Source organism: Mandrillus leucophaeus, unplaced genomic scaffold, assembly GCF_000951045.1.
Source record: "Mandrillus leucophaeus isolate KB7577 unplaced genomic scaffold, Mleu.le_1.0 Scaffold167, whole genome shotgun sequence".
Taxonomy (NCBI): Eukaryota; Metazoa; Chordata; class Mammalia; order Primates; family Cercopithecidae; genus Mandrillus; species Mandrillus leucophaeus.
The window spans coordinates 4,473,815-4,495,156 of record NW_012101665.1 but is presented as its reverse complement, the minus strand read 5'-3'; the positions used below and the strand labels follow the sequence as shown (position 1 = coordinate 4,495,156).

Below are 21,342 nucleotides of genomic sequence, written 5' to 3'. Positions count from 1 at the left end.
ACATATATATAATATATATATAAAAAGTCTTCTCCCCCCCAAAGCCCCTGAATATTAGATTAAATATTTGGTCTTACCAAGTTGTGACTAAGGCATATTAAAGCCAGTTCACATGAAAACATTTAATAGCCTTTATATTACTAGTTCTAGATTTATACCTATTTGTGTTAGATACTGTACAGAGCCTGCTAGAAAAGCTGTGTGAACCTGTGCTCCGTGTATTTTCCCTGTCTTTTAACAGTTGAGAACATACTTTCACCAATCTGTGACGTTTTCTCAAATCCACATACTTCACTTTTGGGGTGCTACTTTCCCCCCTAGAATGTGGTCAAAAGAACCTTGTGGTCATAGGAGGGCTCTCATGGGATCCTTGGAATTGGCCTAGATTCAGGTTTGGGTGCCCGAAATTGGTCTTGTGGCTTTTGAGGCTAGGCAGTGAATAGTGTTTGATGCTGGTAACAGAAGCACATGTTTATGGCTTTGTTAACTTTTGTTTAAAGCTCTTTTCCCTGAGTTGCATGAGGTGCAGATTTAATAATTATGTTCATCTCTTGCTTATTTCATTATTTTCCCTCACTGTCTCTACCGTCTATCATTAAAATGAAGGTGTTTGTTGGGCTGTTGATTGTTAAGGGCCTGGCTTTCTTGCACCTGTGGTTTTGCTGGGTGATAATCTTCTTTCTATGTTTTAAAATTTATCCTCTTCTTTCACTGTCATATTTACTCATTTCTTTCTCTTACTTTTTTCTCCCTTTTCATTGTGAAGGAAAAGTTAGAGCAGTGTTTTCTGTTCTTCTGCCACCAGCAATGGCTTTTATAGGCAGAAAGAACATTGGTGTCTCTAGTGTGGAACACTTACAAGGCATTTAAAAAACATTTATGTCTGTGGCTGGGCGTGGTGTCTCATGCCTGTAATCCCAGCACTTGGGGAGGCCGAGGCGGGTGGATCACGAGGTCAGGAGATCGAGACCATCCTGACTAACATGGTGAAACTCTGTCTCTACTAAAAATACAAAAAAAATTAGCCGGGCGTGGTGGTGCGCGCCTGTAGTCCCAGCTATTCGGAGGCTGAGGCAGGAGAATGGCGTGAACCTGGGAGGTGGAGCTTGCAGTGAGCTGAGATCACGCCACTGCACTCCAGCCTGGGCGACAGAGCGAGACTCCGTGTCAAAAAACAAACAAACAGAAAAAACAACAAAAATAAACCATTTATGTCTGTAATTGGAAAAGGGCATCATAGGAAAATATGAGCTTTAATCATTAACATTCTAGAAGTGAATGGGATGAGAGTATTTTCTCCTGAAAGAATACCTATGGTCTATTTGAAAGTTAGGCTGAAAAAGAGTAGTATGCTGTATAATTTGGTTCAGAATTAGATGATTTAGAGACTACATAGATAATCAGAGAAGGAAGAAAACTGTGGCTGTATGTAGATTCCTTGTTTTTAATGAGAATAGGACTTCTTTCTCTGGGCATATTATTTATGGTTGTCATACGTTTTTTTGTTGCTATCGTTTGTTTGTTCGTTTGGATTTTTTTGTTTTTTTTTTTTTTGGAGACAGAGTCTCCCTCTGTCGCCCAGGCTGGAGTGCAGTGGTGTGATCATGGCTCACTACAGTCTCGACCTCGCAGACTTAATCTGTTCTCCCACCTCAGCCTCCCTCGTAGCTGAGGCTACAGGTGTGCCAACATGCCCAACTAATTTTTGTATTTTTTTGTAGAGATAGGGTTTCGTCATGGTGCCCAGGCTGGTCTCAAACACCTGAATTCAAGTGATGCACCTGCCTTGGCCTCCCAAAATGTTGGGATTACAGACATGAGCCACTGAGCCCAGACATACGTATTCTAAAGAGTTGGCACTTCATAAGAATTCATTGAATTGAAGTGAATATATTTTTTCCAAATTTCTTAACCAAATCACTCGGCCATTATAAGACCCTCATAGACTTGCAGAAACACTTGCAACCACAAAATGGTAATCCCTACCACAGAATTCCTATGCTGATGTGCACAGACTGGAAAAAACAAAAACAAAAACACCTTTTTACTTTATAGAACTGATCTGGTGGTTATTGAATATATTACTTTGCTCCTGAAATTTGCAAGTTTTTTTTTTTAAGTATTGGGAGATGGAATAATGTAGTGGTCAAGAGAGACTGTGTTGGATGCATTTGGTTTTGAGTCTTTTCCATTTATGGCCTTGTGACCATAATCATCTGTAGGATTACCATACTAGCTTAAGAATTCTCATGTTCATTTTTCATAGCTCAGAGTACACTAAAATAATAACAATTATTAGCATTTTTACACTTCACCATTAATAGACTTCATTACGCATCATCTGATTTAGTTCTGCAAGGTTCCTTGACGCTATGTTTCTTACTGTTTTCAGTTTGCCACATTTTCTCTTCAAAAACATTGCATTTTTCTGAAAAAGTCAGAACTGGTGTTACCATCAAATTAAACAGTTGACTAAACATTTTCCCCAAGTATTATTTTTTTTAATGCTTTTTCATACAACTTTTCTCCCTTTTCTCCACTTTCCACTTACTGTATTTGAAAAATGAATGTTGTAGCTTTGCTTTCAGATATGACATTTCCTTTTTTTTTCAGTCCTAAATGCAAAAGTCAAAAGTTTTAAGCCATAGCCCCTTTCTTTGGTGTTGGGATTAACAACTAAGGTAATGCTCCCTCTATCCATATTTTTCCTGGTTGTAGAGACTTCAGTTACATCTACTTTCAGTTCTTGTCTTTCTAACTGGAGACTGTGTCCCATAAAGCAGCAATCTTTCTCTTCAGGATTTTTTTTTTTTGGCATTCTTTGAGTCTTCTCTATTTGTGTTTTTTTTTTCATTGTTGTATCTCACCTGTATTGCATATAGCATTCAAGTTGTGGGAATAGCAGTTTTATAATAGCATAAAGAGGGGTTTTGTTTCCCGTACGCTCTTTGAGAATGGTCAGCATCTTCTTGACCTTAAATTGAGGGCTTTCTTAAAAAAATTAATTTACATACAGTAAAATCCATCTTCTTAAATGTGTAATTCTGTAAGTTTTGGCTAATGTATGTAGACAAGTGTATATAGTCAGAAATTTTACTCTGCTGCTTTTTGGTCAGTGCCAACCCTACCCTCGGTTCCTGGCAACCACTGATCTGTTTTCTCTTTCCGTAGTTTTGCCTTTTCTAAAATGCCATTAAATATAATCCTGCAGTCTTTTGAGTCTGGGTGTTGGGTATATGAGTAGTTTATTCCTTTTTATTGCTGATAGTATTTCCTAGTGTGGTTGTATCACAGTTTATTCACATATAAAAGAAGTTTGGGTTGTTTCCAGTTTCTAGCAATTATGAATAAAGCTGCTATAAACTTTTGCCTACAAATTTATGAATATAAATTTTCATTTCATATAGATAAATATCTAGGAGCGGGCTTACTAGGTTGTGTGGTAAGTTTAAACTTGTTTACTTTATTATTATATATATATTTTTAAAAAGACAGAGTCTTACTCTGTTGCCCACAGCTGGAATGCAGTGGCAGGATCACAGCTCCCTGCAGCCTCTACCTCCCTGGGCTCAGATAATCCTCCCACCTCAGCCCTCCCAAGTAGCTGGGACTATAAGCATGCATCACTACGCCTGACTAATTTTTGTGGGTTTCTTTTGTAGTGATGGGATTTTGCCATGTTGCCCAGGCTGGCCTCAAATTCCTGGGCTTAAACAATCCTCCCACCTTGGCCTCCCAAGGTGCTGGGATTTCAGGTGTGGGCCACTGTACTCAGCAAGCTTATTTACTTGTAAACTTAACTTGTTAAACATAAACTATAAGAAACTGCCAAATAGTTTTCCAAAGTAGCTACGCCATTGTGCATTCCCACCAGCAGTGTGTAAGAATTTCAGTTGCTCTGTAACCTCAGCAGCACTTGATATTGCCAAGTTTTTTCTTCTTTTAACCATTCTGATAGGTGTATAGTGGGATATATAATTGTGAGTTTTCGTTTTCTTGATGACTAATGATATTGAGCATGCTTTTGTGAGCTTATCTGCCATCTGTATATCTGCTAAAATCTTTTGCACATTAAAAAACCCTTTTTTATTGAGTTTTGAGAGTTCCTTATATTTTCTGATCAGAAGTCTTTTATCAGATACGCAATTTGTATTTTCTCCCAGTTTTTGGCCTGTCTTTTCATTTATCAATTATTCTTTGATGAATTGGTGTGAGCATTGATTTTATACTATATGGAAAAAGGTTTTTAAAAAGTCCATCTAAATATGTCTATATGCATTAATGTAGACATACGGTTTTTATTATCCTTTTTTCTTGTTTTCCCTCTATTGTTTGACTTTGCCTTTCCATATTCTCCCCTTTGCTCACATAAACACATATTTTCCTTATTTATTTTAAAATTAGGTCCTTTAGGGCAATACAGTAAATATCTATGCCCCAAAAAATCAATCCTGTCACACCGATGTTTAACGGACTTTGAAACAATGCAGCTGTAAAGAGGAAATGAATTCTGTTCTCTGTCAAAATTGTAAAGGACTGCTTGTTTTAACAGCTACTGAAGATGGAAGCATTTATACCACGGCCATACGGCTTGTCAAAACTAGATATGTTCCTGTGTTTAAAATATTTGGGATTTTCCAAAAGTTACCATTTCCTCTTGATCCTTCCTAAGGAGTACTAGGTTTCTGATTACAGTTAACCCCTACTTCACTGTTAAACTGTCTCTGAATAGACTTAAAATATTTAGCCCATTTAGATAAATGATTGGGCATCATAAGTATTGGCATTCCATTTTGGACATTTAGAAATGTGTTTACATATAATTGGATTATTTCAGATTTCTCTATTAATGGAACAGGTTGGTTCTAAGTTCTGTAAAAATAGATTTTTAGGGAAAACTGAAGACAACATACTCCTTTTGAATAATGGTAGGAGATAATATATGTCAAAATGTCCTCATTTTCACTCATATTAAAGAGTTAGAATGTGTAAACATCTAAAATGAATTAATATTTCATACATGTATTTTTTTCATTCAATCTTTTTTTTCTTTTTCTTTCTTTTTTTTTTTTTTGAGATGGAATTTTGTTCTTGTCACTCAGACTGGAGTGCAGTGGTGTGATCTCAGCCCACTGAAGTGAGCCTCCTGGGTTCAAGTGATTCTCCTGCCTCAGCCTCCCGAGTAGCTGGCATTACAGGAACCCACAATCACGCCTGGCTAATTTTTTGTATTTTTAGTAGAGACGGGATTTCACCATGTTGGTCAGGCTGTTGTCAAATTTCTGATTTCCAGTAATCTGCTCACCTTTGCCACCCAAAGTGCTGGGATTACAGGTATGAGTCACTGCGCCGAGCCCTCAATCATTTTCATAAAGCTAAAATTTTTGTTGTAAATGTTTGCTCTGTAGAGACAATTTTGTTTTGAAGAAGCTAGTGTTATAAAATGATGAGAGATTAAGATCAGGGTCATTTTATTTAACAATGCAAAGTTATTAGCAATGGTGGATTTGGGTACAGAATTTTAATTTTATTTTAATTTTTAAATTTGATTTTTGATTTGGCCTTTTAAAAAAACAGCTTTTGCCGTTAAGCAGTGTGTTTGACCAGAGGCCACAATGAGATCAGTATTTCACAAATAACATTTTTATTTTATTTTATTTTATTTTTGAGATGTGGAGTTTCTGCTCACTCTTGTCACCCAGGCTGGAATGCAGTGGCAAGATATTGGCCCACTGTAACCTCCTCCTCCCAGATTCAAGCAATTCTCTTGCCTCAGCCTCCCGAGTAGCTGGGATTACAGGCATGGGCCACCACGCCTGGCTAATTTTTGTATTTTTAGTACAGACATGGTTTCACCATGTTGGCCAGGCTAGTCTCTAACTTCTGACCTCAGGTGATCCGCCCACCTCAGCCTCCCAAAGTGCTGGGATTACAAGCATGAACCACCGCACCCGGCCTACAAATAACATTTTAAATGACAGATACATCATAGTCTTCTGTTTATGTGGAAATGAATGGTTTTGTGATAACTCTGGCTTTTAAACAGGTGTATTGCAAGAAACTCTCTTGGTGGGATGAAATAACCATGAACATAAAATCCTCCAGTGACCTCTTTTAAAAATCTCCTGTACTGTAATTAACTACCCTTTAAGTATAAGAGTTCTGTTTGTACTGCTAATTAAATTCATAGTTAAGACTTGTAGAACAGCATTTAATTTATGTGTTGTTTTGTCTTGGGACTTCACTAACTTGAAAGGTGATGAAGGTATAAATAGTGAATTTTCATTAAAATGTTCCAGAAAAATATGTGCTAAATTCTCAGATAATGACTAGCTTGTCTGAAAACTAGACATATGGCTTAAAGGGGCAAATCAACGGTTTTCTTGCTGTTTACTACAGTTTTATGTTAGGCTCTTCGATTTGCTCATTGATCCTGATTTGATTTTGGAGGCATTTAAAATGTACTAAAATTTGCTTGATTACTTATAAATTAGCTTAATTAGTATGGGCTTCTATAAATAAAAAATACTGCATTTGTTATAGTTAATTCAGAGTAGTGATAACTTCAGAATACTTGTGTCAAAGTTTTTGTGTCTGTTTCTCTTTCCTAAGGGATTGTAGCAAAACTTAGAGCCTAGGAAGAGAAAGAGAAATAATTGAAGGTAGAACTGGGAGAGAGAGGCACTGCAGAATTAGACAAGATGAAATGATCCACCTTCAAAGTAAAATTTTAGGACAGGGTATATATATTTGAAATGCAAGTAAAGTATAGAGTGATTACCTCAGTATTGATTAGAAGAAAAGAATTTGTCCTTTTACAGGCCAGTACAGGAGGGTATAAATCTCTATTAAGGAGTCTAAGACAAAGAGGATATTTTAAAAATTGAGGTGAAGTTGAGTTAATAATATAGAAGTAAATAATATAGAATATAAAGCAAACAATTCGTAGGAATTTAGTACATGCATAATATTTTGTAACTACCACTTCTCTCTAGTTCCTAAACATTTTATTATGGCAAAAGGAAACTTTGTATCCATTTAACAGTTTTTCCTTATAATTTTCCCTTCAAGAGTCCCTGGCTACCACTAATCTGCATGTTGTCTATGAATTTACCTATTCTGTATATTTCATATAAATAGTATCATATTCTATTGTACCTTGTTTCTTTCTCTTAGCGCAGATTTTCTATGTGCATTTATGTTGTAGCATATATCAGTTCTTTATTCCTTTCTATATCTGAATAATATTCCATTGTATGGATATACCACAGTTTGCTTACCTGTTCATTCACTGATAGACATTTGGACTGTTGCTACCTTTTGGCTCTTTTGAACAGCTATCAACGTGTGTACATGTATTTGTTTGACTATCTATCTACAGTATTGGGTTTATACCTAGGAGTGGAATTGCTGGGTTATATGGTAATTCTGTGTTTAACTTCTTGAGGAAATGCCACACTGTTTCCCACAGCGGCTGCACCATTTTATATTCAGCGGTGTATGAGTTTTCTAATTTCTCTACATCCTCACCAACACTTCTTATTAGCAATTTTTTTCAAAAATTGTAATATAGCCATCCTAGGAAGTGTAAAGTGGTTATCTCATTGCAGTTGTGATTTAAATTTCCCTAGTGAGCAATGATGTTGACATCTTTCATGGGCTTATTGGCTATTTGTATGTCCTCTGGAGAAATGTCTGTTCAAGTCCTTTACTCATTTTTTAATCGGTTTCTATTTATGTTGCTGAGTTGCAGTAGTTCTTTATTTTAGATACTAGACCCTTATCAACTATGATATACATATATTTTTCTCCAATGCTGTATGTCGTCTTTTCATTTTCTTCATAATGTCCCTTGAGGCACACATACTTTAAATTTTGATAAAGTTCGATTTATCCATTTTCGTTTGCTTTTGCTTTCAGTGCCAAGTCAGGGTTATAAAGATTTGGCCTGCTGTGTTTTCTTCTGAGAATTTTATGGTTTTAGTTTTTACATTTTGGTGGTTTAGCTATTTTAAATTAATTTTTTCTATATGGAATGCGGTGGGGGTTCAATTTCATTTTTTTGCATGTGGATATCCTGTTGTCCCAGCATCACATGTTGAATAGACCATTCTTGCCCCACTGAATGCTCTTGACATCATTGTTGAAAATTAGTTTGCCATAGGTATGTATTTCTGGACTCTGCATTAAATTCCGCTGATTTTTATATGTGTCCTTATGCCAGTACCACAGTGTTTTCATCATGATAGCTTTGTAGTAGATTTTGAAAGCAAGAAATGTGAGTCCTTTAACTTTGTTCTTCTTTTTCAATATTGTTTTGGCTATTCAGGGCCTCTTATATTTTCATATGAATTTGAGGATTGGTTGGCTCTCCATTTCTATTAAAAAGGCCATTGAAATTTTGATAAGATTTGCATCTAATCTTTAGATCACTTTGGGTATTATTACCATCTTAACAGTATTTATTAAGTCTTCTAATGCATGAACAGAGGATAATTTCCCATTTATTTAAGTCTTTAATTCCATTATGAGTGTTTTGTAGGGTTTTTTTGTTGTTGTTCTGTTTTTTTTTTTTTTTTTTTTTGAGAGTGAGTCTTGCTCTGTCACCCAGGCTGGAGTGCAATGGCATGATCTCGGCTCACTGCAACCTTTGCCTCCCAGGTTCATGCAATTCTCCTGCCTCAAGCTCCTGAGTAGCTGGGATCACTGGTGGATGCCACCATGCCCAGCTAATTTTTGTAATTTTAGTAGAGATGGGATTTCACCATGTTGCCCAGGCTGATATTGAACTCCTGACTTCTGGTGATCCATTCGCCTTGGCCTCCCAAAGTGCTCGGATTACAGGTGTGATCCCTTTTTAAGACTAGTCAAGTAAAGCAGTGAGAGTGAAGAAGAAACAAATAAATCTGTAAATGATTGTGATCAGTTAGTTGTAAACACCACTGCACTCTGGCCAGCCGTGTTTTGTAGTTTTCAGTGTTTAAAAAAAAAAAAATAGAAAAAAGAACCTTTTGCCTCTTCAGCTAAATTGATTCCTAGGTATTTTATTCTTTTGGATGCTATGGTAAATGGAATTGTTTTCTTAATTTTTTTTGGATTGTTCATTGCTGGCATATAGAGACACAACTGGTTTTTGTGTGTTGCTTTTGCACCCTGGTAGAGGGGGACATTTCAAATAAATTTTGAAGACTAGAATTTGATAGCTGAAATAATGTGGGAGGAGTACATTTCAAGCAGAGGGAACTCTCATTGAGCAAGCATTTGTTAAACTGCTACCTTCATGTATGGGTAGTGGAGGAAACAAAGATTTATAAAACGTAGAAGCTACCCTCAAAGAACTATATTAGGGAAAATAACCATATATAGTAACTCTAACAGGAAACAGATTATGAGACACGAAATGCAGGGAGAAGGCCAAGAAAAGATGACTTTAATGTAGATTAATGATGTTCCCTGTTATGTAAAAACAACTAGTCTTTTTAGTCATGCCATCAAATATTTTGGTAGCTAAATGACAGAATGAATGTGAAAATACCTTTTGAGGTAAAGCGTTATGGCCGTGTACATACTGTCAAAGCATTATGGCAGTGTTGTAAGGTGAAGTTATTTCTTCTCTGCTGTGGTTTTTATGTCATCAGTCTGGGTAGCAGTCAACTAACAGGAAAAGCATTCTGCTTTTAGGGATGTTTACTAGTTTTTTTTTTTTTTTTAAATTTTTTATTTTTGGAGACGGAGTCTCGCTCTGTCGCCCAGGCTGGAGTGCAGTGGCCGGATCTCAGCTCACTGCAAGCTCCGCCTCCCGGGTTTATGCCATTCTCCTGCCTCAGCCTCCCGAGTAGCTGGGACTACAGGCGCCCGCCACTACGCCCGGCTAATTTTTTGTATTTTTTAGTAGAGACGGGGTTTCACCGTGTTAGCCAGGATGGTCTCGATCTCCTGACCTCGTGATCCGCCCGTCTCGGCCTCCCAAAGTGCTGGGATTACAGGCTTGAGCCACCGCGCCCGGCCGGGATGTTTACTAGTTTTAAAGGGTTAATCAGGAATGTCAGGAATTTGTGATTTGCTTGCTTTTTAGGAAAAAAGATTTATTTGTACCTATTAAACACACCTTTAGAATTAAAATATGTAATGTTTGAAACTTTCTAGCCTTTATTCTCCACTTGTCCTTTTTTAAAATCATTGGTTCAATAGTTTCTATAACAATTTGTCATAATTCGTGGTTCCTTAGGAATATGGCTCTTAGAGCTTATGTGCCTGTCCTGCTGTAGAATGACTAGTGGAGTGATTTTACTTGTTTTTGCTGCAGGGATATTTATTGGGAAGAAAAAAGCAATCAACTCTTTTTTTTTTTTTTGGTATCATTTACAGACATTGGGTCTCACTATGTTGCCCAGGCTGGTCTTGAGCTCCTGGACTCAGGCCATACGTCTGCCTCAGCTTCCTAGTGTTGGGATTATGGGCATGAGCCACTGAACCTGGTTGTGATCAACTTTTTATAAGGGAGATATGGATTATAAAATCATCTCCCCAGAGTCCTTCTAAATTCTAAGATGGCAGGTAAAAATTATTATTATAATTGCATGTTTAGTTGGAGAAGTATGAAAATACTTGTGTAGCCCTTGTATAGACAATAGTTCCATTTAAATGTAGTATCCCTCTACTGCTACTGGAGTTAACCATTTAGTCCCATTCAGAATCATGAAAGAGATTAGCGTAAAACTTGATTAGATTAAGTTTTATGTAATATATAAGAAGTATGAAAAAATGATTTCCTAGAATGAGGATGGCAAATTTAAGTTCCCATTCTGTCTTTAGCTGTTCAGCATGTCCATAACAGGTATACTAATGAATTTTAACTTTTCTTTTGAAATTTGGACATGGCCTTAAAAGCTTTCTTAGCTGAGGGCTTCAGGCCGTATTTTGGAATTTGTAGGTAACAGGAAACTATTTGCATCTCTTAGAGCAGGGGTGTCCAATCTTTTGGCTTCCCTGAGCTGCATTGAAAGAAGAATTGTCTTGGGCCACACATAAACTGTGCTAACACGTTAGCCGATGAGGAAAAAAAAGAAGAAGAAGAAAAGAAAAACAGCAAAAAAATCTCATGACATTCGAAAAAAGTTTATGAGTTTGTGTTGGGCTGCATTCAAAGCCATCCTGGGCCATGGGCTGGACAAGCTTGTCCTAAGAGAATACAGGTTTCGTGAGGATAGTTTTCACCCTTCTCATTTTATTGATCATACTGTATCCTCAGTGCCTAGAATAGTGTCTGGCACATGTAGGCTCAATATCAAAGAGTGGAAATCTGTCTTAGAAGGTGTTTGGGAGATATTCTGGCTTGAAGGACTCTTAACTTTGTTTCCTTTGTTTCAGAGTCAGAATCTGTTCCCCTTTAGGTGGGTGTTTGTGTGTTTTTATCAGCTTAGGTCAGCATGGTCTTCTGGTTTTGAATATTCTTCTGTGTTCTTCATACATGAGCATGGCTGATCTGGCCATGTGCCACACATATGGTCAACATAGTAAGAGAGATAGAAGTACATTTGATAACTTGATCAGCTTTCATTTCGCCATATATAATAGCTTGGTTTGGTTGAATTTGCGTTTAAAATATTATACAGAGTGTGCTAATTACTGCAGTGTCAAAGTGGATTAGACAGCCGACAGAGCAAACTTTCGAGGACCAACATCTGTGCCAAACCACTTTTAATTACAGTAGGCTTTGATAGTCTTACTTTTTCCCATAAATAAGTTCATTATATTGGTACTGTTCACATCTCAGAGAATAATAAACTATCAGCTTTTTCGCAGTCTATGCCCTATAAGAATAAATGTGTTTTCCCAGTCTTGCTTAAGTAAAGTTCTGCTGTTTTTTCAAAATTGTTAGTATGCAAACATATTTTTCATAGAATTCCTTAGCATTAAGTAGATGCTTGTTTTAAGTATCATTAATATTAAACTCTTAATATTAGTTCATCTAAGAGATGCGAGTATTTTCCTAGTAGATACCATTGTCAAGAGACTTGGAGATTAGAAACGTATTGTTAAATTTCTTCAGAGATGAAGGCCAGATGTCTCTAGTCCCTGGCCCATTGGGTTAGGACTATGTTTCACATTTTTGTATGAGTTTCAGATTATAGAATAGTTATTCTGTGCTAAGAAAGCATATTTTCAAAGCATATGTTTTCTAGAGAATGTTTGCTGCTGCCTTAAAGTAGAAGAATGCATACTCCTGAATTCTACCTTAGAACTATCTTCGGGGGAATCTGTGTGAGAAGGCGCAGACTTTTCATTTATTTGTAGTTGAATATGAATTTTTCCTTTGAGATAACTTAAGCCACGTCAACAAAACATCAAAATAGTTATAAAATTCAGTCAGATTTATGATTTAGTATTTTAAAAGATCACATGGTTACATAGTGGTGATTTTTTAAAATAACCATTTAAATCACTTTTATAAATACAGTTCAAACAATGCCATAACGATATAAGAAAAGATAAGAATGACATAGGTTTTCATATTATTGGTAATGCTCTGTAATAGGTTTGGAATTACAACTGAAACCTTCTTGGTCATACCCTTGGGAGAAGGTAGATTGTGCAAATAAAGAGAGCAGTTCCTTTTTTTAAAGGAGAAATGGTTTCATTTTATAGTTAAAACAACTCCGATGGATTCCAGAGCTAAGGTTTTGGCATTCGTCTCATGCAATTAAGGAGATTAAGAATGGAACTGATTTTCAAGTAGTTTTATTGGATAGATTTTATATTACCATATTTAGCAGTTTATAAGGGTCAGTGTATTTATAAGACATATCTAAAGGTCTTAATGGGGAGTTAAAATGTATATACAGGAAATAATTCTAGGACACTGCGCAAGCTTACATAATCAAGTGTACTTAAATCGTATAGGCCAAACCATAATTATCTTAGAATTTAGATATGGGAGATATCAGGGTTGGCCGTTGGTATTACTGGTATTGATATTTGGAAGGTATGGACAATGTGTCGTGTAGTGGAAAGAGATTGAACTGACAGATAAGTAACAGGGTTCTAGTCCAAGTTTTACCATTAAAGATGTGTATGACTTTGGCCAAATCACTTAACTTTCTAAACCTTTAGTTTTTTTCATTTTTGAAATGAGTTTATATAGTCATTTTGATTTCTAAAGTCTCTTCTGTCTTTCCATCTAGTACTCTAAAAAAGATTGACCAGATAAAAACTTTTTTTTTTTTTTTTTAAATAAAAAGTTAGCTTACAAGCATAATGTTTGGCCAGGCATGGTGGCACATGCCTTTAATCCCAACGCTTTGGGAGGCTGAGGTGGGAAGATCATTTGAACCTGGGAAGTTGAGGCTTCATTGAGCCGTGATTGTGCCACTGCATGTCAGCCTGGGTGACAGAGGGAGACCCTGTCTCAAAAAAACAAAAACAAACAAATGTTTAAGGATAGTTTAAGTTTCTTCAAATATCTTAAGGTAGTTGGTTTTCCTAAAGAGGTTCCTTTAATGGTGATAGACTGTCACTGTGCTATGACTCTAAGCTAGATTGCAATAGTTACTTTTTTAAAAAGAAATGTTTTTAAAGTAAAACTTGAGTTTGCATTAGTAGTTTGGCTCTAACAACCTAATATTTTCAAATTAGGAAAAATTTGAAGCTCTCACAAATAATTCAGCATTAAATATGAGAATGTACTAAAGCGTAGGGTGGTTTGAGGCACTGTATCTGTTATGCTACTACTAAGATAGTAACAGAATAAGCTCTTCTGGGTGTTATCTGCTGCCAGGATGACCAGATTAAATCAGAAGCAAAGTCAAGATTTCAGTTGGTTAACCTGTTTGATTTAGGACAATGTTTGGCAAATTGGGAGTGTGACCTGTAAGTGGGTTGTAAAATTAATTTAGTGGATCATGACCAGCGTTAAGAAAACTGTAATAGAAGAGAATAGAAAAGATGACAGTATGTTACATGCGGTAACAGTAATTACTTTTTTGTTGCAGTTGTTGTATGTATTGCTTCATGGTGTGAAATGTATTTCTTAACTACATGGTGTTTACTATGAGCACTTAGCACAGCTCAGAACATTCAAGATAATAGGTAGTCAATGAATGTTTAACTGCACTAAATTTAATTTAAACTTATATAGGAAAAAAATTGCACAAGTAATTTCAGAAAAGTTTTCTAACACAAAATGGCATTAGGAATATTGGTAGAACTTTACATGTTGTGCTGGAATTATCTTGTTACATGCCTGTGACCTTCTTGGTCTGTGGGGACTTAGCTTTAATATCAGTGTGCATGATGGAAGAGCCTGATTTTTAGAGTCAGAAAGACCTGCATTCTAATTTTGTCTCTTGACCCATATAAACTTTTGGACATTGAACAATTTTTTTCAGCACTCTGAACTTCAAATTCTTCATTTAAAAAGGACTAAATAATAGCACTTACCTAATGATAGAGAGAGGGATCAATTCTAAACACCTAATACTTTGCCTGGAACATAGTAGATGCTTAATAAACATTCAGTTAATTAAAAGGGTATAAAACATAATTGAATACTAGTATATATTTTAAAACACTGTTTTGAGTATCCAGGAAAAAGTATGAAGTGTAAGAGTAATTTAATCACATGCATGGGTAGAAATTCCTTGTGACCTTTTGAAAAATTGAAAAAAAGCATAATTGTAGAAGATTGCTTCCTTTAAAAAACAAATTGCCCAGTTAGCGTAATATGCAAGATACAAACGAGAAATTAAGTGAGCCAAAAACCAGAGTTAGGTACTTGTAAAGATTAAAAGTGAACCCACACTGGGTGTGGTGGCTCACACCTGTAGTCCTAACACCTTGGGAGGATGAGGCTTGAGCCAGGAGTTCGAGAACAGCCTGGACAAAATAGCAAGACTTCATCACTACTTAAAAAAAAAATTAGCTGGGGGTGGTGGTGTGTGCCTATAGTCCTAGCTACTCTGGAGGCTGAGGTCGGGGGATTGCTGGAGCCTAGGAGTTCGATCTTGCAGTGAGCTATGATCTTGTCATTGCACTTCAGCCTGGGTGACAGAGCAACTCTGTCTTTAAAAATAAAAGAAAAAAAGAAAAAGTGAACCCAAATAAATGCTCTCAAGTCAAGAAACCTAGATAAAGGTTCATTAGTAATTATTGAAATTGGTTGATACTCATGTGTCAATTATATACTCAGGGATGAAAAATAGGGGTATGTTTAGATGGAATCTTTATATAAATTTTCTTTTAGAATTAGAAGCAGACAAAACTTTAAAGAATAGAATATCCTTGTTTTAATTAGCAAACAAGTACAATTAGTTGATAAAATGGTGTTCACTCAAGAGTTTTCAGAGAATTAATAGGTAGAGTTATGGAGTTGTTGGCTAAAATGTATAACCTGTTGCTCTTTATATCAATCATGTTCATATAAAGGTGGGTTGTCGGTATATGTTTACCATGGTTTCAGTGTCCTCTTTAAAACTCATGTTGAAATTTAATTACCGTTGTGACAGTATTAAGAGGGATCATGAAGAGGTGATTAAGCCATGAGGGCTCTGCCCTCATGACTGGATTAATGTCATTATTGTGGGAGTGGGTTTGTTATTGCAACAATGGGTTGTTATAAAAGTGAGTTTAGCTGTCTCTTGCTCTCTCATGCTCTCTTGTCCTTCCACCTGCCGCCATGGGGTCATACAGCACAGAGGCCATCATCAGTTGCCAAGTATCTTGATATTGGACTTCCCTGCTTCCAGAAAAAATAAATTGCTTCATAAATTACCCAGTCTATGGTATTTTGTTATAGCAACACAAAATGAACTAAGACAATGTCCCATTATAAGAAAGCTTGTAGAGGACTTACAGATAACCATGGGTCAGCTTGTCTTGCTGTGTTTTTAACACTCAGGAGTTTAGAATAAAACAAATTACTGAATTTGGTTTTGTAAACCAAAAACCTGAATGATTGGTATACTGGAGTTATTTAGGGGATTATGGAGTATGTTGAAGAGAAACAGTGAAAATAATTTATATAAGCTTTATAAAGTCTTTCAAGGTTCTAATCTGAAAGGAATAAAATTTTTTGTGTTACCATAGGATGGAGGAGAAATGTTTATTCATGGAATCACATTGATATAGTTAAGTAAACATCAGTTGTGAACTGTCACTCTTTAGAGGAAAAAGTGTATTATGTGGGTCCCCAAGTTGGGACCAATCTCATTTCACATTTTAATAAATGGTGTAAAAGAAGGTGTCTGTAGTCAATTTTCAGCTCTTTTGGATAGTGAAATATCCCAAGAAAAAACCTCACTGCAGATAATGTGTGAGCAAAAAACTGAGTGAACTCATGTGAGATAATTTTCAGTAGTATATTTGGGGAAAAAAAATCACATGAATTATAATTATTAACCGAGGAGTCTTGAATTTAGTTAAAGTCAGGAAAAGAATCTGTAAGCTATAATAGATGATTATAGATACTGTGCTAAGAAGATCCACAGTGTGCTAGACATTTTTTGAGAGTATGGGAACAGTAAGTTATCTTGCCATTATTCAAAATCATACCTTAAACACACCCAAGATAAATACTATATGTTCTGTTAAATAAAAATAATGAAGTGTCTGGCTATGTAACAGTATACTAACAAATACTTATTCCTTGGGGCTTTTAATACTGAGGAGGAAGTGGAGGAGGAAGATGTAATTGAAGTTCTAAAATGGGACCTTGGATGAATTCCTCAAATTCCATCATGCTGGAATTGTGGGCAGAGTACAAGTGCTTCTAGGAATTTAATAAAAGTCAGTTTAAGATAAATATCTTGATTATCTATATAATATTAGAGAGTAAGTTAGTGGAAATTAGTACCACAAGATGGGAGATAGACTGAACAAATTTTTTATGAAAATTAGATTCACAGATGATACATACATAATAGAATAGTAAAGAAAATCTGAGATATTTAGAATGTATTTTTTCCTATTTGAAAAATGACATGAAGATGTTCATTTAGTGTCAGAATCTAGGATTTATGGAAAGCTTAGGAGTTCAAACTAGGGAAGTATAGTTGGTTGTGACTGGAGACCACTCAAAATGTATAGTGGGGTTATCAATACTTTTTATCAGGTGAAGGAAGAAGCTTCCTTCTATATGGAGTTTGCTAATAGTTTTTTCTTCTCTAGTTTGCATCTGTTGATGTGATTATACAGTTTGGCTTTTTTTATTTATTAGGGGATCTCAGGTAAAAATTCATAGATTTTTAAAATTTAACTTGAGATAATTTTGGTGACATACATTTCTTTAGAATATTACCCATATGTAAATTTGATAATGTCTGTTTCTCTAGAATATTACCCATATATAAATTTTCACATATTGGCATAAAGTTGTTCATAATATTCTTTTTTATTGTGACAGCTCTGTATCTATGGCTGTAATTATGTCATTTTTCATGTGTGTATGTTTTTGGGGTTTTTTTTGCTTGATTTTCTTGACATCACATTTTAATAGTAGGGACTATACTGTTACTCATCATTTTACCTCAGATACCTCACACATAACAGGCTCCAGTGAACTTCCAATGAATGGAATAACCTTGGCTTTAATTCTTCTGTTTCTGGCCATTCTTCTCTGTGTCCATTGCTAACTTTCCTTCCCCTTTCCCTCCCATCCCCCACTGCCATGCCGCCCACATTTTCAAATTTTGTCCTCTCTTCTATGCCAGTATGCCCTTTTTATTTAGTGATCTTATGCAATCCAAGCTTTTGCCTTCTCTTATTTAGATAGCTCCCAAATTTATAACCTTAACCTGACCTTTCTTCTGAGCTTTAATTGCTGGCTTGACATTTCTCCCTGGGTATCTCCTTGCTTCCGCCTTCAGTGCAGCACAACCAAAGTGAAATTCCTTACTTCCCTCCACCCAAACCAGTTCTTTGTCCAGATTTCCTGGTTTCTATTAATTGGCACTGCCACTTACCAAGGCTCAAAATGTCAGTCATTCTGAGACTCTTCTCTCTGACCTTACTTGTGCTCCTCTGCAAAGCTGTACATTCTACCACTACAGCCTCCCCATATGTATATATGACCTCCCTTTTCATCCCTTCAGCCACCATCTTTATTCAGACCCTCACTGCTTTGTACCTGGAGTACTGTAACACCTCCTTGTCTGATTGAATCTAGTTCATCTGTTACACTGAAGTGAGATTAAATTTGCTGAGTACAGTAATTTCGTACCACTCTTTAGCCCCAAATTACAGCTACTAAAATAAGAACAAACTCTTTAGCTTTCCCAGGTCTTCCATAATAATGCCCAAATATACCCATCTTGACTTGTCTTTCCCTTACTGGCACCTGTATTCTAGCGTAAGTGTTTTATCTCTATTGTACTTTTTAAAGTTTCTGCTCAACTGTTTGCTCTTCAGGTAATGCCATTTCCCTTATCTCTGCCTGTTGAAAGGAAGCTTGTCAAGGGAAATCTCTTAGATTATTTGCTAGGCTTTATAACCCACAAAAGTATTCTATTTAGGGCACGTACCTCACTTTGTATTGTAGCCAATTGTGTACTTAATTAATATTTCAGGTTATAAGCCCCTGGGAGGTAGGAACTATTTTTTACTCATCTCTTCCCTTTTTATTGCTTTAGTAAATGAGCATGGACAAGAAATATTGATTGAAAATAATTAAAATGATTACAGTTGTTTTTCATTTCCTTCAGTGAAATTTCCTACATGCTCTTCTTAAGAAGTTTAACTACTCCAATGCAAATTAACAATACAGAAGTCCAGTAAATTTATCTGTTTTAGAGATGTAGCTGCATGTGTACAAATCATGTTCTTGGAGTGTTTTGTGTTACTTTTCTAACAGGTGCTATCTTACGGTATAATAAGACTTCTGCTTGAAGTGAGACCAGAGACATTATAATTGAGGCATTGATTGATTCTGCTGTAGCGGGGCTAGTTATATCTACCCCTCCACTTGTTCTGGATATTTAAAAATTTTTTTTTTTTTTTTTTTACACGGAGTCTCGCTCTGTCGCCCAGGCTGGAGTGCAGTGGCCGGATCTCAGCTCACTGCAAGCTCCGCCTCCCAGGTTTACGCCATTCTCCTGCCTCAGCCTCCTGAGTAGCTGGGATTACAGGGACCCGCCACCTCACCCGGCTAATTTTTTGTATTTTTGGTAGAGACGGGGTTTTACTGCGTTAGCCAGGGTGGTCTCCATCTCCTGATCTCATGATCCGCCCGTCTCGGCCTCCCAAAGTGCTGGGATTACAGGCTTGAGCCACCGCGCCCAGCCTAAAAATTTTTTTTGAAACAGGGTCTCACTTTGTTGCCCAGCTGGAGTGCAGAGGTGCAATCACAGCTCATTGCAGCCTTGACCTCCCAGGCTTAAGTGATCCTCTTACCTCAGCCTGCCAAATAGCTGGGACCACAGACATATGTCACCATGCCCAGGCTCTTTTTTTTTTTTTTTTTTTTTTTAAGACGGAGTCTTGTTCTGTTGCCCAGGCTAGAGTGCAATGGGATGATCTCGGCTCACTGCAACCTCTGCCTCTTGGGTTCAAGTGAGTCTCCTGCCTCAGCCTCTTGAGTAGCTGGGATTACAGGCACCAGCCACCATGCCTGGCTAACTTTTGTATTTTTAGTAGAGACAGAGTTTCACCATGTTGGCCCGGCTGGTCTCTAACTCCTGATCTCAGGTGATCTGCCTGCCTCAGCCTCCCAAAGTGCTATGATTACAGGTGTGAGCCACCATGCCCGGCTGATTTTTTTTTATTTTTAGTGAAGACAGGGTTTCGCCATGTTGCACAGGCTAGCATTAATATTTTAAATTTTAAGATAAATGTACATGTGTGTGAATTCAATGTGGATAAATTTAAGAAGTAAATCCCACTATCATAGTTTGTTCCTTAATCTGTAGAATGAAGATGATTGAAAGAGATTAAATTTTGTTCACATTGAAGAAAACTGTTTTAGGCCGATTTAATGTGAATCTGCCATTATATTTTACATTGATGATATTGTCAATTATTAAAATGATGCCTTTATAGTTGAAAAGTCATGATTAACCTGTCCATTAGCCTGTCAGCAAACTGAACTAATGAAATTTCCTCACTATAAAAGATTCGGGAATGCAGGGAACAGATGCATATGGAAATTACATTAAACGGTAATTTCTGTCATTTACAAAAATTAGTTTTCTCTGCAACCTAACAGGTTGAGTATTTGTTAGCTGCATCTTGGTTCTCTAACTTCCACTCCTCGCTCCCTGCCTCCCTTCCACGGGTATTTTCGGTAATATGAGGTAGGCACTAGGCTGAGAACTAGCAATGCATTGATGAATAATGTAGACTCAAAAGCTGCCTCACTGAGCATCCACTCAACTTCTTGGATATGTATGATAAATTATGTTCTTTGTTTTGTAAAATAGTTTCTTATGACAATGTTTATCTTTTGAAAGGAAAAAGGCAGGCAACTCAAGTTCAGATTGATAGTCATTTCAATAATAATCAAAAGTTTAAGCTTCAGCAGGTATTTAAAAAAATTACTGAGCGCAGTGCAGATACAGGCCTTAATCTGAATCCCTTTGCTTATCTCTGTCAGTAGGGATGTTGTGAAAAGGAGAAGTAATAAATATTTAGCAAGCAGTTTGATATTTACACCCAGTGGCTGTAAACAGTTATTAAAAGCCATTGCATAGGTCAGGATGGCAGGTTCAGTGGCTCGGCCAGGGCGACAGCTAGAAGAGCACCGTCTTTGCAGCTTCAAAGAAGGAGATGCATGTGAAATTATTGTACTCTTGATGAAACATTTTCTTATTAAATGCTTAGAGTTAGGATTTTGTCTGTAGATTTCTGCACACTTCAAAACATCCTGAGAAATTCAGGTCCTGTTTGTGAACACCAGCAAGTTGATTATTTCTTGATTAGGATATTTTATATACAATACTATAGATTCTAATTCCACTTAGTAAAGAGAGCTCCCTGACAAGGCCTGGAAAGATCATTTTGTGAGACTATAACAATCACAGCCATTCATTGTATTTGGAGACAAGTATTGGGGCTAGGGTGGGAGTTGCTGTTTGGTGTACTGGGAAGATTGTTGGACATGGGACCCTGGTTCTAGCTGCCTTCTAGCCTCAGCTCTGCCTCTGCTAGCTGACCGCCTGAACTTAAATCATGTTTTCCTCTATCCTTGGGCATTGTTTGATTTTAGGCAAATCACTTGGCATCATTTTGCCTAAATTGCTTAAACATTTTTGAGGGTGTTGGACTAGATGCTCTTTCAGATCATGTCCAATTAAAAAAAATCTGTGATTTGTAGAGCAACAGTAGCAGAAAAATACTAGGCAAAATAAGTTGATA

At 36.6% G+C, this 21,342-nt stretch overlaps 1 protein-coding gene across 1 annotated transcript in view; it reads left to right on the top strand.

Moving 5' to 3' along the window:
• The window catches only part of NCOA2 (nuclear receptor coactivator 2), a 326,661-nt gene that overhangs the window by 43,482 nt on the left and 261,837 nt on the right, over positions 1–21,342 (top strand). The window lies entirely within an intron of this gene.